The 16,318-nt window shown below is 30.3% G+C and overlaps 1 protein-coding gene across 1 annotated transcript in view; it reads left to right on the plus strand.

Moving 5' to 3' along the window:
- Positions 1-16,318, plus strand: part of LOC119666302 (solute carrier organic anion transporter family member 74D) — a 50,071-nt gene that overhangs the window by 23,494 nt on the left and 10,259 nt on the right. The gene's annotated exons all lie outside the window — the stretch shown is intronic.

Below are 16,318 nucleotides of genomic sequence, written 5' to 3' on the forward strand. Positions count from 1 at the left end.
AATATTTTTGATGTTGGTCTTCGAATGTCATATACATTCGCCAAGCCAAAATAGATGAAATCCCTAATAGTCGCCAACCACTACCTCATCATCAGGCAACGCGCATTTTTACCCGTAACCAGCATATATTATTCTCTGTTCACCTCTAAGCCCCTTTTCATAGATTCGCTGATATGGTTAATTAATTTTGAAATGTTATTAAACTTCTGGATAGAGATAGTTACTTGTCAGACCTCACGACTCAGGTTGGATAAACTTTCCACTAGTCAGTTGTTTCAACTAAATCGGAACCAACTCAGTACTTAAAATTCACTGCGTATTAGGAAGTCTTATTAGGAAGACCTTGTCAACAATTCAAAGATTTTTGTTGCTATTGTGGGTCTGTGGATGAGGAGAAAACTGTAGTTAGCTAGTAGTTGGGCCTCTTTCCTAACTGATCTGAAAGTCTGAACTGAACTGATTCTCGTTTGTTTGAATGGGAAAGTCACTAAAGTCAAAAGAGTGCTATTCGCCCACAGAATGCTTCGGAGCTCTATCTACCCTTAAGTTATTCTTAAGATCTATAATAGGGACACCATCTCATCCCTCATTCCCTATTATTTGTGTTCAAATGAGTTTTGTATATAAGACTGTTGCTCAAACAAAACCTAACTTAATTAATATTTGTTTTATTTTTGATCAGATATACTCGTGCTATTATAAGTATTTTACATCGATATTTTATGTAATGAATTGTTGAATATAACCTATTTTTTTTTAATAAATGAACTGACTGAATATATGAGTATAAACGTATATTGTTTAGGCTATACATTTTTTTTTTGTTGGAAAAATGATGTACGATGTCACGTATGTGATACGTGGGTGTTAATAAGAAAGTCAAAATTTCTCCATTTTGGTTTTCAAAAATTTTAAATTTTTTAAAATGGTTAACTTTAATTACTGAAGTTGTTGACTTGCCTTATTTGTACGAGGCATGTTTAGCTCAACTTCAATCAAATTTTTCGAATAATATTAAAAAAATAAAATAAATAAAAAACACACAATAAGTAAACATTAAATGAAATAAAACAAAAAACGAATTAATATTCAATAAATAAAAAATAAATCATACATTGTCAAAATTATTTATTATTCCAAAAAAAATATGCAATTTATGCGGAGTGCGAGTACTTCGAAGACGATATAATGCGCAGAATTTTAACTGATTTGAAAAAAAAAGAACAAAAGATACTCTATACGCACTTTCGGACTTTAGCTTGAATTTTTTTCTCATTATTTTGACTGTTGGAAATGCTTCACACATTCACTCGATTTGTCACTTGACTTTTTAAGTGGATTTGTGTGGTGTTTTTTTTTCAAATTGGCTATTATTTTGGGTAATGATCGTTCCAGTGTTTTTTATTGCTTTTAAAGTAGTTAGTTTTTTAGCAAAATAATTCAATTTACATAAAAATAATAAAATTTAAATAAAGTGGGCGTAGCTGAAGTACGCTGAAGTCATGCAAAAAATATAATAAGATTTTTGATTTTTTCTTCTTCGACTTACGCGAAAACGGCTACGAGTTATGAGAATATACACATGACAACTACTCGCCTTTGTAAGATACTTTTTCAAGCTCGTAAATCTTTATGCGCTGTTTTTTGTGCCAAAATTTAGTACGCGATAATTATGGTAAACTTAAAATTGCTCATTTACGTAAATGAAAAAATTCCACAAAGCATTATAGACAAATTGAGTTAACTTTGTACTAATTTCGTTAAGTATATTATTAAACACTTACATTAAGTGCAAAAAAAAGATAAATAGTATCTAATAGTAATAGTAAGTAATAGTAAAGTTACCTCAAAGATATCAATTTTATAGTATCTTGATTTCAGATAGTATAATATAAAAACTACTGCGTTAGTTACTAATATAAAATACGTACTTAAGGAACTCACATCCATTTAGTGTTTAAACCAATTGCTGATAAATTTCCTAGAAGTTTGTAAGCGACCACGTATATTATTCCTAATACACCATCACAATGTTGCACTAACCCTATGGATAGCTCAAATATGTCAAGGAGGTCTAAACATTAATCCTTCACCAAGCATAATTTCTGAGCTGATTTAGATTTTAGATCAGAATGAAGTTCCTTAAGCTATTGTAAGCCATATGAAGGCCTACTACTTTAGACTTGTGGTATTTGTTCTGTCTTCCACCCTACAGAGAACTACTATACAGAGAATAAATGTACAAAATTGTTGCCATGTTTGTAAAAAAATGTTGGTTCAAGAATTTTAATATATTCCAATTTAATTTTTTTTTTCTGCATGAATGCATCGCATATTCCTAACATATACTTCAGAGTCTCAGGTCAATCATCGTCGTATCTACACATACCCATACCAATGAGATTAAACCTGAAGTAGCTTTACAATAGCCTAATCTACATTTTGAATCTGTTATTAGAGAGGTAGGTATAACGTTTAAATGTTTTACTATGATATTTATTTTAAAACAATTTACAATGTCTCTATTCAGTTATATTTGCAAAAAGTCTCTCTCTCTCTCTCTTTACAGTCTTTCCCTAACACTTGTTAAAACGTACTGTAAAAGCCCTCACATACCTATTCCCAAAACTTGATTTGAGAATGAGTCCCTACCACTTTAATCTTTCCTGTTGTTTTAGTGAGACGTTACTTGAAAGCTCCCATACTTAATAGCAATTGAAATGTTTTTAAGGCTGTAAGGTTTGCAATCGGTTCCTGCCTCATACCTATCTCTTATTAAAACGTAATAGCATAGTAATAGTGTTTTGGTTTTATTTATTATTTAATTTTTAATTTGTCATATTACAAAGATATTTATGATCTGGGATTGAGGAATATAAAGTTATATTATAAAGTTTCGAGTATATAACTTATAGTTATATTATATAAATTATATATATAAACCTTAGAACTGTGGCGTATTTGTTGCCTGCCAGAGTGTAATATAAAAAACTATTTAATATTAGGAATTCTCCTGATGAAGGTAAAAGCGATTTTGCCGAAATACGTGTAAAGATATACAAAATACAACATATTAAATAATAGTTTAAATCCTGAAAAACAAAACCGACTTTAAACACCTATTGCCTAAGTCCACTTTAAATCCTAGAATACACTTTATTATTGCAAAGCACTCCTATCTATTCCTGATTCCACAGTGAAGCGTAATGAAAAGCCTTTCTTATTCTTCTAATAATGTGAAAGCTTCGGTATTTCGTATTATCCTATTTAATAACCGAGTATCTTATAAATATATGCAATTTTCATAGACGGTCAAATAATATATAAACTAAAAACGTAGTAACCTTTTGAGAACCAGACAATTCCTCCAATCATTCTTGGGTCTAATCGATTCGAATCGCATCTTGTGATCATTTCAAAGATTCTGACATGAATTGGTTAAACTCTCACTTCACTTAACATCCAAACTAACTTTAATTCAATTTATCACTTCAACGCCGACAGACTGCTGACTGCTGACTGCAAACTGCATAAACTGAAAACTGCAAAATACATTCGCATTATTTGCGTGTTCAACAAGATAAAAGGGCATTTAATACTCGACACCTCATACAATCTGATACCAATGATATAGAAACAAAAAAGTGTATCTCACAAGTTATTAAACCGAAATTTACTGCATCGCAAGGGGAATTCACTGAAAGCATATGAAATGCAATATTGTCAGCATCGGGCACGCAGTGCGAAGATAAGAAATTCAATCAATCACATTAAAAAAGATACGAAAATTTTTCAACTTAAAAATCATAATTTTTTGTTTCTTTTCGCAATTCTGAAGTTGGAAACTTTTGTAAAAGCTAAGAAGACGTAAAATAAACTGAAAGCCGAAAGAAAGGCGCAACAATGTCAACCCAAAAAAGAGTTCATAAAATTTACAGTGAAAAAGCGTTTACTCGCCTTATCTGCGCATGATGTGGCTAAAGGCTCCGATTGTCTGAATTGTTTGAATAAAAAATTTAATTTTTTCGTTTATATGTATCTCATGTTTTTTTATAAATCTTTTATATTTACACTTAACGACAACAGTAACACAAAAAGTTTATTAAAAGTGGCACACCAAATTCTGTTTGCTTATTTAACATAAACGCAACTCAAAGGGGGTGTGTGAGAGTATTTGCAGTTACTGTGGATCAGATTTAATAAAATATATAGGAATATGATATAAATCAGTGCTTATGATCAAGACGATTATTTAGAAAAAAATGTATAATTACTTATTTTTATTATTAAAAATCTTAATCCATTAGAAAGTGTATTTTTATTACAACAAATAATCTGGATGTCAGACTGAAGTGGTCCAAATACGACACCTATTGGCTATATAGCACATTCTCATGGAATTAACAAACAATTTAATAACTATCATAATTCTAAAAAACTGTGGTCAGAAATTCTCAAACTCTGTTGGAGCCATTATGATGCACAATATTTTTTTGAATCAAATACTTCTCTTCTACTCATTATATTAGGAATTATATGCATACTTAGATATTATTTATATTTTATAATTATAATATGAATGAATATAGTTACAATAACATAAGTGCAAATATACTACCGTATTAAGCATAATATGTGGTTTTTACACAGCAGATATTAAGATAACTGCCCTGAGTCGTTTAAGGTTAGCATTCACATGGCAGATTTAAATGATATATATATTGATATTCAGATGTCTGAGTTGGTGAATCAGCACCTTTACTCTATTTTATCTGTGGACAGTTTTAACTCACACTAAATACGGGGCTTTACGGGGCTTTATAATATGATGGATCTGATGTCTTTGTATCTGCCTGTGTTTATCAAATTACGCTGTATTTTTAGGATGCTGAGAGTTGGATTATTGGGACTGTCAATTATATTGAACAGTTTCAGAGCACGATCTTTAACGTATTTTTCGATTAATCGACTATCAGATCTCTGTGGATATCTCTTACGTACCATGGGGCGTTAACCAGTTTTCTTAAGGCAATATTTTGCCCTCTTTGAAGAATTTTTAAAGTTGAGTGTGGCGATACTTGCAAATAATGAGAGGGAACTACAGCAATTTGTACAATTATGCGAAAATATCTAGAATAATTTTGCTATGATATGAGTGAGCAAAAAGGAGAAAAACCAAAACTTCTAAAACTTTTTCTTTCAAGTTAAAAAAACATCCTCATCAACATTTTTTTTTCTCTAAGAAATTTCAATATTCTTCCTACATAACATACAAAAGAAGCGTTTGGAAAGTTAATAAACACATCGGTCGAATGATTATCACTTTTCGAAAGACAAAAGACGAACTGTATTCTTCAACTTTCCAATAAATTATATTTTTATTTTACTCGTGTATTATTTTAATAAATCATGAAGTTCGTAAACGACGAAATTAATTAGTCTTCGTGGTTTCAAAAACAACAATGTTAATTTAAGTGTAATTTTGTATTCCCTCCTTAACAATCAAATTACAAATACCATATATGAGAAGCACGCTACACTCAAATACGGTAATCCCCCCTATAACGTGGTACTCTTATAACGCGTTTTCATATTACGCGATTTCTATCCCCCATATAACGTGGGGATTTGTACAGTTCATAATTACGAAAACACCCCTATAACGCGTTTTCCTATAACGCGAAAACAATCACCGCGTTATAGGGGGGGTCTTTCTGTATATATTAGTATATATATTACCACAAACTTTAGAAAAATGTCAGCTAACAGCACCAAAAATGCGAAGAAAATGGAAATATGATTTCACATGAAATTTTATTATCCTTTTTCCACTGTAAATATTTATTCAAGAGTGTTAACACGGTTAATTAAAAAAGAATTATTGAATTAAGTTCAGCAAATTTGAAGTCCTTAAAAAAAAAATTAATAAACAAATTATGTTTTTCTTTTCTTTGGTCATGTAATGTGTTTATTTTAATTCTTCGACTTGGGTTTCCAAGTGAACTATACAATTCAGATAGCAACTTCTTCCGTTGAAAGGGGTTCTACTATTGAACGGAGCCTGTCGGATGGTTTGTTTGCTCATAACTTAACTTTGATGCGATTTTGATTGCATTTCATAAATTTTTGGTAAACTTTTTGTAAACGATTTTGTATGCGAATTTATTAATATTTTTTTTTTCATTTTAGTTTCGCATTTTAATTTGATTCCTTTTCAAAAAATTGTGCTTGTTAACGATATTTCCATTAATACTCAGAACCTTTCTCAAATAAAAAACACATTGTATCTTTGTATCTTTTGATATGTGTGTGCCTTCAGATACTTTTTCATTTCCATTTTGATTTCGTATAAACGCACTTTGGCTAATTTTAAAAGATGTTTCAACCTCTGAAATAGCGAGACATTTCACAAATGCATAAATTAAATTAAATAAAAGAAATTGCCATGTTTCCGAAACTCAGTCATTCTGTACGTCTGTCTGCCAGCTCAAGTTTATTTTAATGAATTTTTAATTTCACACAAAGGAGCAACCCGGCAACGGGCAAACGGACAAACGGACAAACGGACAACGGACAAACAAGGAAATCAAATCAAAATCAGTTTTTTAATCAACTTCAGCCTGGTTTTTGGATTTTTTGGCCACTTTGTTAACTGTTTTTGTACATTTTTATATTTGTTTAAATAAAAGAAATTCACTCGTATTTGTCCGAAAAATTATGCTTGTTTATATAAAAATACTCGTAACGATAAACATTAAATAAACAAGCAAAAAGTAAGAAATTCTGGCCAAGTTCTGCGTTCTGGTACTCTCCCTGCTCCCTGCTCCCTGTTCCCTGCTAGTGCGGTGATATATTTTGAACTGAATTTGTTGTTGGCACACCTTTGAGGTCGAAATTGATGTACTCATATGAATATGTGATGAATCACTTGCATATTTACACTTTTTTTATTTGATTTCATTTTTTCAATTTTTTTTTAAATATTTTTAAAAAATTTATTTACTTTTTATATTTTGACACTCTTGGTCTTGGTAGGTTTCGTGCCTGTCTCATGTTTTGACTCACGTGAAACGCTCATTTTTCAAATCATTAATAACAAATTGCTTGAAATTTAACAACTCTGGAAATGTTAAATATAAAGAAATAAAAATACGAGTAATTCGGACATTTATGCAAGTCAATAGAGCGAAAAAGTTAAACGTGTACGTATTTCCTGGTAATAATGACTCTGTACTTTTTTGATATACGAAATCGTTTCCACTGAATCAATGTAGATTTGAGTCACTTTTTGCACATATTAACATTTCTCTTAATAAAATAATTATTACAAGTAAATTTAAAAAAACTTATTATAATTAACTGAACAGCACAGATATAGTATATATAAAAGTTTCTTGACTCTATAGTCCTAGCATAACCACTGACTATTTTCTTGCAAGGCAACGACAAAAATATTGATAAGATTAATTCACTATACGTCCTCGTATTAAGTACCGTCTATAAGCTCTATAAAGCTACACATTTACATTAGAAGTCCTCATAGAGTGTGAAACAATGCACTCAATCAACTGGCCTCACACAAACAGGTCTATCTGATTTGGGTGCCCGGACATAAAGGACACGAAGTTAACAAAAAGGTTGATCCATTTATCGGAAGAACCATTTATTGGTTTAAACCTCTTCTTTGGCTTCAATAAAAACAATATAAAATATGATTCCAGAAAATCGATTCAACAAAAAATCACAGTCTATTGGAATGGCAAGTCTTCAATTTTGACGCCAAATGAGCAAACATCGTTCTAACTCTAAACAAGAAGAGTCTAAAGTCACTCTCTGGTGCACTAAATGGTCAATCTGCCTACAATGAATACCTGCACAAAATAGGTATATCCAGCACAAGTATTTGCAAATTCTGCGGTGATGAAGAAGAGTCTATGCAACACCTGATCACCAATTGTGATGCACATGAGACGTAAAATTCTAGGTGCATACCTATTAGCAGATGAAGCTCACTTCGAAAGGGCTGGTTCGTTTCCTCGATATACTAAACTTCTAAAAACAAAGGGGTGCACAATAGATCAGGCTGGTCGCAATGCATAAAGGCTTAAGCCATAAACCATTACCATTACCAAGTACCATCTATCACAGATAAATATATATATAATAAATTAAATAAGTAACACTAATGCATGTAGATTCTGTGGAATGAGTGTTTCGGCGTCTATTTTATAGATTCATAACATACATTTGCAAGAAAGCGACTACCGTACCTCCATACTGATTCAATTAAAAACAAATAAAGTCCGGGAACTTCAATTAGTAAACATTATTATTTTAACAATAGTCTTATGTTAGTTATACCTGAATGGGTGAGTCGCGTTTTATCAAAACTCTTATTAATTTAACCCATTTTCACCATCTACTGCAACTATTAACTACCATCTTTCATATTTTCAATAAAACACCTTAGATACTTGTAGATTCTGGAAATTGCAAATTCTTTCAATCGTTTATTTTTATTTATTCATTCTGTGCGCTTGTCAGAAGCAGTAGTTCTGTACTTCTACGATTTCTCGGACCATATTTATTCAACCTAACAAGGTTCGGGATCTTTAATTAATAAATATTATTAATGTTTTAAGAAGTCTTATTATTATTATTATGTTGTAGATTCGGAATGTTTTATTAAGAAATATTATTGAAGTATTAAGAAATCTTATTATTATTATGTTGAAGTGACTTAGAGCTGCAACCTAGAAATCTATTGTGCCCCCTTCATATATCTCCATATCCAATTTCCTCTATTTATTGTAGTATTGAATCTAGACTACAAAATTCAATTACTTTATCTGATATAAGATGCCCACCTAGCTACTTTTTTCATTGATGTAACAAAAGTAATTCTAACAAGTAATTCCAGGTCAAAAGTCTTAGTTCTGCTTAATTGGAAAAGTCGCAGTTTCTGACGCTGTTTGCGCGCTAGATATTTGGGAGTTCTATCATTAACTTGGTTTTTGTATCATCCTCTACCATGTTTAGGTTTTGTCATTGTAATCCATTAAGTGTTATGCTATTTCTTTCATTACCTTCAGCGTTTGCTATATCTGATGAGACAAAACTCTTGCTTCTTTGTTAATATCACATGCAATATAGTCTTTATATGATCTGTATCTTTAAAATTAATCTCAGATACTCGTCACGTGACATATCATGACACTTTGAAAGCCCTCTTCTTTGTAGTAAAATTCAATGAATTTCAGGCGCTTCACAAACTCCATAAACTTTAATTAAGTAATAGTTTCATCTATGTATTTTCCCTTTAAATTTAAAAAATTTTATTTCTTTTATTTGTAATTTATTAATTTATTTTAATTTTATTTCAAGACTTATAATAAATCATTTTAAGCAAGAAATAAAGAAAAAAAAAAAATTTTAAATGCAAATGATTTTGGTTATGTTTTTGGTCCATAATTTCTCTATTGTATCTTCGCGAGTTTTTCTAACTCATGTGATTAGCATAGATACACTATTATTGTGGTTTTGTTCATTTTAATTTGGAACATAAAAGTGAATCAAAATCGCAGAATTTACAATAAAAATATTTTTAGATAATATCTCTAGCGTTATAAATGTCATTCTTATAAGCTTTTGATGTAATTTGAGATGCCAATGGATAAATACCTCATAAAAAATAATTTAAAAAACACTTAAAAAACAAACGAGTCAGGTAGCTAAACAATGTAAAAAGGTATTTTGCATAAATTGGCGAAATTGCTTTATTCCAGAAGAACATTGGATCTTAATTGGTTTTTGGTTATCAACACATCTGACTAAAAACTATAACAATTTTAAGATACAACTGCAGGTTTGTGTTATATTTTATTTATTTCTGGTACTTAGTTGAGAAAAATCTCTAGAAATAAATTACTTATAGATATATTTCACACTTTTATAATTTTGTTATTAATAATTAAAATAATTTAATTTATAATTAATATCTTTTATAAGACCAATAAATTATCCTTCATTCCCATACATATTGATTTAAAAAATTCTGTTTATTAAACCCAACACCAGAATCTCACTTGCATTGGGGGTATATGTCACTGTCTTCCAAACTTATTTTCATTCTGTTGAGATATGTACATGAATCTGACTTATCAAAAGGTTAGAAAGTGCTTATATCCATACCTGTAGATAGTCAAACACTAAACAAAGTATTATCCTGGATACTGGATTTTTTATGAAACTAGGTCTCTTATATAAACGTGAATTTTTATTGAAAGAAAATACTACTGATGAAACATCTCAGCAATCGCCAGGCTAAAAAGCTGTTACATCCCTACAACTACAATAAAGCGTCTCTTATTAGCACAAAGGTACTGACGCTGTCATCAATTTATCTCACTGATTAGCATTTCAAAAAATATTGTTTGGTTTAAGGAGACAGAATGTAAGCTCTACTACTTGGTAGCAGATTGGATATCTAGTTACAATTTTTGTGAATATTAGGCAGAAAGAAAATCCGAAAATCTTCTTTCTTCTGATCGATTAAGGTTAATTTCAAGTATACATTATTTGACATGGTTAAAGATCGCGCTGATAATAATTAGAGATCAAAGTACCTGTGTAATAGAACTAGAGCACACAAGATGTAGGTTAATAACTACTAACCTTACTAATATCTGATCTAAAATCTATAAAAAAATAATTAGTGGCTCAGCCACAGGAATACAGCTACAAGCACTAATTAAATTTGCAATAATGGCACTATAAAATCTACATAGAGACTTAACTCTATCTCATATCGCTAGGGTCCAATAGCGTGGATTGCAATATGCCTTAAATGTAATAAGAAAAATTTTGCCAGTAAGCTGGCTTTTTAGTTGAGCTCTCAGCTCTTGAGGTCTCATGAGCAGCTCTTCAATATGAGCAAATGGAAGGCTTACGCTGATGAGCCACTATTCAATATGAGCAATAGGAAGGCTCACTTTGATGAGCAACTTCTCAGTATGAGCAAATTTTGAGCTCACTTAATAAATAGCTCTTGCTCATCAGCCTGAGCTGCTCATAAGTGAGCATTTAATCAGCAGCTTAAAAGGCAATCATACATATTGAAACAATTAAGGAGAAGCCCGATCAGAGCACACTCAAACAGATGCTTGCTGCAGGGTAATAGGAAGACCACCATGAAGTGGTGAGCTGAAGGTACTAGAATCATGAGCAATTGAAACTGTGTATGTTAAAAATGCACTGTGAACAATCCATATATAAAGTGCAGTGTGAAGAGCTGTGAAAGCTATGAACGAAGATGATATTAAGATAAGATAATAAGATAAGATATTAAGATAATAATATATTATATATTTTCTTAAGTATATCTGTATAAAACTAACGTTTTTATAGTTCAAAAAGTTCGTTTAAAAAGCTTCTTCAAATCTACGAGTTTTTATGTTAAGTTTAATTTGGTTTTAAATGATGATTAACCAGTAAAATTGAAATTCATTAAGCATTCGTTATCTACTTTTTTTTTTACTTTTTCTCTATTTGTTATCTAGTATATAGTTTGATGCTTTTATTATGATTTTATTGTTATCGTTAGCTGATATTCGTTTTCAGTTATTTTAACACTTCCATTTTCGGTCTCTATCTCACTTCACTCACTCTTTCTAATGGATTCTTTTCTTCTTTTTTTTTTTGATAATTTAAAATCATTCTACGTAATAGTTTAAATAAAAATTTTTATCAATAAATTGCTTTGTTGTTGCTATTCTGTATCGCGAAAATTTGGTGCTGACTTTGACCTTCACATTGAATTTTGATTTTATTTATTTTTATTTTTTTTTTTTTTTGGCAAAACGTAATCAAAATTTAACAAATTTCAACAAATACTCGTACATACAAATGTGAATAATTATTATAAAAAATTCTACTAAAAATTTAAATTTGTTTATAGATTATTAAATTTTTTTCTATTTGGATTGTTTGAGTTTTTTTGCTCTAAAACGCACTATTGACGCTAACGAAATAATTTATTTAATTACTCATACGCAACGTAAGCCGGCTAAAAAAGAGCGAATATTGCTTGATGAGAAAAACAATTTAATTATAACAATTAATTTTAATTACAATATATTTAATATGCATTATATTAAATTATATTTTTTTTTTAAAACATAATTAAAAATTTCACAATTTAAGTTTTGCAAAAATTTTATTTTGTTTAGGGGGCTCACACCAATGGGGAGGTATAATGGATATGGTATGCCCCATGCTCTACATTGGATGCCAAATTAGTGTATTTTTAACTGTAGTTCATAAAGTTTCGAATATTAGGAGTTTTTCTCACATTCGTGGAAATGAGAATCAATTTTTTTTTGTTTGATTAAAAAATATGTTACTACTTCTTTATTGGCACTACAAGTTAAGTATAGCTTCGATCTTTTAACAATACTTCTTTTCACAATACATATTTTTAAGACTTCACATTTGTTACTTTTATTGTTTATAATATGCTTTTGATATAGGTTAGGTTAAACCGGCGATCTCTAACGAATCCACTTAGGTCTATTGGTCCATTGTTACTTTTGACATATAAGTGTTTAGATGTAGTGACGTAAATTAGATAGAGTTTTTTGTTTAAACTCAACCTAAAATATATATTTTAGACCCTTTAAAGTGAGATGTAATAGACTTATTTTAATTGAATATATTTATGAAAACTTCAAATCAATTTTTAAAAATCCTCTTTTAAGGAATATCTGTATACATTCTTGGTATACACAAAGAAAATAAGTGGAATATTGTAAATGACATTTACTAGCACAGGGATGATTTCTGACGCAGTGTGTTTTAAGATTTTATATATATGTAGATATAATCTAGAGCTATTTTATTGTAAAAGTAAAATACGTTTTAACTAAAATGCATTAAAAAAGAATTATAAGAAATTTTTATGAATTATACTGTTTTTTTTTTGTTTGCGTTTTTGGTGCTGTTTGCTATCACTTTTTTTTGGTATTAGCTAGCACTAAGTTTTAATTATTCTTATGTTGATCCTTTTCCGAGTTAGTGCATCTGGGCACTTTTACTATTTGATAACTGGGGTGTTTCCCTATCTCGCTGATGGGGAAACACCCTATCACTAATCTAAAATCTGCGCACCGCCCCGTGCGAATAGTGTTTACTCTGCGATTAGATAGTGCTTAGTAGGGCAGCCTGTTGGTTTTCGCGTATAGCTTCAGGGCTCTGTCCCTTATGTATTTTTTGACCGGATCTATTCTAAGGTCTCTTAACATGTCATTCGTGCGGATATACCATATGGCACTTTGAAGAGTCTTGGGAGAGCCTGACTTTGACACTGATTATTTGCGCCAAGGGAAATAGAGAAGTTTTGTTTATAATTAAAATACAATTAAGTTAGGCAATTCTTAATCAATGCGATATTTTCATTGTACTCGTATGACTTACTTCAATAAATGTCGTTAACTAGTCTTATATATATGCTTATATAATACAATTATATGTTGTAAACTACGTTTTTCAATTTAAAATAAATTGAAATACTGAGAAGATCTATTACAAGAGGTCACAGTATAATAAAATTTTTAATTTTCTAAATACATCTACTTCACTTTAATTGCAGAAATCAATTATTTCAATATAAAATTTAATAAAAATTGTGGAAATTTCGAAAACTAAGCAGTTGTTAGTATATAACAAAACTACTTAAATTGCTTCCAAAGTATTTTAATAGAAAAGTAGAATTATTTTTGACATATTCGAATTGATTAAGATTGACACAGAAAATTGTTTACCAAACGATCATTTATCGTTATTAGAAGTTAAATGCTTAAATTACTTATGGAATTTTACTTACTTACGCAAATTATTTTTAAAATAAAATAAATTTTAAAATAATTAAATTCAATTAAAAAAATGAATTTAAACAATTGCTGTAATTAAATTCAAATGAAAATATTTCATGAAGTACGAATAAATGGAATAAATGGAATTATTTGTGAAAATTTAAATTTTCACAAATAATTTTTTATGTATTTTTTTACTGTTAACTTCCTTTTCTTGCAACAGCTTTGTTTAAGTAAATTATGTAATACTAACTATTTAGTCATATGCAAAAGAAAAAAGGTACTAAATCTAAACAAATGTTTATGCCGCTCTTGAACTAACAAAAGGAAAAAAACGCAAGATCATTAAAAGTGCCAATAGAATAAATAAAAAAGTTGACAGAACTTCTGCAGAGAAGAATACGGCGAGCAAATACGCTTTGTTGCGAAGCCAACCGGGTTCAATGTGCTTTACCTGTAAAACATAAACTAAACTAAGAAAAGCAACTTCAAATCATCCGCAAAATCATCATCAGCAACAACTTCAATATCATCAACATCATTATCATCGCAAACATCATGATCGTCATGATCGCCATGATCGCCATGATCAGTAACATTGGGCGATCGTTGCTAGCGGCAACGCCAGCAATGAAAGTTAGAAAAAATGAAAAAAAGAAATGGAAAACTACAGGAGAAAAAACAGGAAAATAAAGAGTCACGTTGACCAGTGAACGCAGTTGCAATATTGCAGCATCTCTACAGATTGCCAACAGCAATAGCAGCAGCAGCAACAACAACAACAACAACAGCAACTACTACTACAGACCATCACTTGCAAGAACAATTTTAGTGTAGTGCAATAAACGATGCAAGTAAATGCAGTAAAAATAAAAAGTAAAATTGCTAAGGCACGTTCGATCTTTAACCACAAATATTCTAAATTGCTACAACTTCATAATGAACATTCGAGACTTCATTACGAGGAAAACCGCAGGAGAAGAGCACAGGTTGCATATATTGTTGTAAACCACAAACGATTGCAATAAGAACAGTGATCTGAACAATGTTGCCGATGCTCTGTTGGAGAGTTCACGTACTGAAAAGTATTGGTACAATCCGATTTTAAGATCTGTAATTACTTGAAAATTAAATACATTGCAAAAGTCGTCATTATATATAATGAAGTTAAGGAATGGTATTGTATTTCCCTATATAATATTATATAAAAGTATATCATTATTAAAATCTGGCACTTCAATCTTTGTTGCACCATTTCTGTTTCTTGCAATCGTCGACGACATTGACCTAATAGGTTAGTTTATGTTGGAGTGACTACCTTATAGACATAAGTCCACTTGAGCACAAATAAAGGCTCGCATAGACAACATCGAAAAAACAGACACGACTTTCTCCTTTAAATAAAAATGAGGTAACCTGATAGGTCAATAAACTTTGTTAGATTCCGAATAGTGAAGGTTGACTGCTTTTTAAGTTGGGTGAAAAAAGATACACCAAAGGTAAAAATAGGTGATGACAAATAAGATGAAACCCTCTTTTGCAGAGATACACTTACGAGAAAAGTGATAATGGGGTTTACTATTAATGGGACAAGTCTCAGTTATTCTTGCCCTAACACACTGTAACCTGTTTGCACCGATATTGTTGTGCTGAGTACGTTCTGCTTTAGTTGAAACAGGTGAGTGGCACGTTTCTTGTATAAATTGAACCAAGTAAGTCTTGTAGGCTGACAAGAATCTTCAACTCAGACTTTTTCAAATAAAGTGAAATTTTTTTATTTGATAAATAATTTAGTTGTGAATTCGATACCGATGTGGTTAAAGTAAATTTTAGGAAGCAGCGTACCCGTTTAAGTAAGCTTGCCAATCATACAGTAACATTCGAATATTCTTGTGTCCAGATCCATAAATATGTGTCCAAGTCCATAGAGATGCCTAAGTACCGAGTAAGACAAGGCACGGGACTTCTTGCTTTTGCACAAATGTGCTAGTTAGTCTAGCTAATCTGATCCTTCTTTAAATAAATATATTTAAATAAAATATTTTATTTTAGCATACATTTTTGTTTCAATATCTTGGAAAATATTTAATTTTGATTAAATATAAAAATAGAACATTATATATTACGATATATACCAATGTAAACTATATGTTTTCAGAAATGTAATCTGATAATCTCTTCACATTTTTGTGTGTATGGAGTAGAAAATAAAAGAAAAATTCATTAGTGAAATGCATGAATTTCAGTTTCATTATCAAAAAAAACCTTGTTGCGCATTTCTTTAATATGCACGAATTTTATTTTTTTACCACACCCTACATATCTCATTAGATGGTATACTCAGTTCTGTATTTTTCTACGAATATACGAGAAAAAGTAGATCAAAAATCATCTGCATTTTTATAGTTTACACATAATGTTTTGAGTATTATTTTTATGAGTTCGCGATC

The sequence above is a fragment of the Teleopsis dalmanni genome, chromosome 1 (assembly GCF_002237135.1).
Source record: "Teleopsis dalmanni isolate 2A chromosome 1, ASM223713v2, whole genome shotgun sequence".
Classification (NCBI taxonomy): domain Eukaryota; kingdom Metazoa; phylum Arthropoda; class Insecta; order Diptera; family Diopsidae; genus Teleopsis; species Teleopsis dalmanni.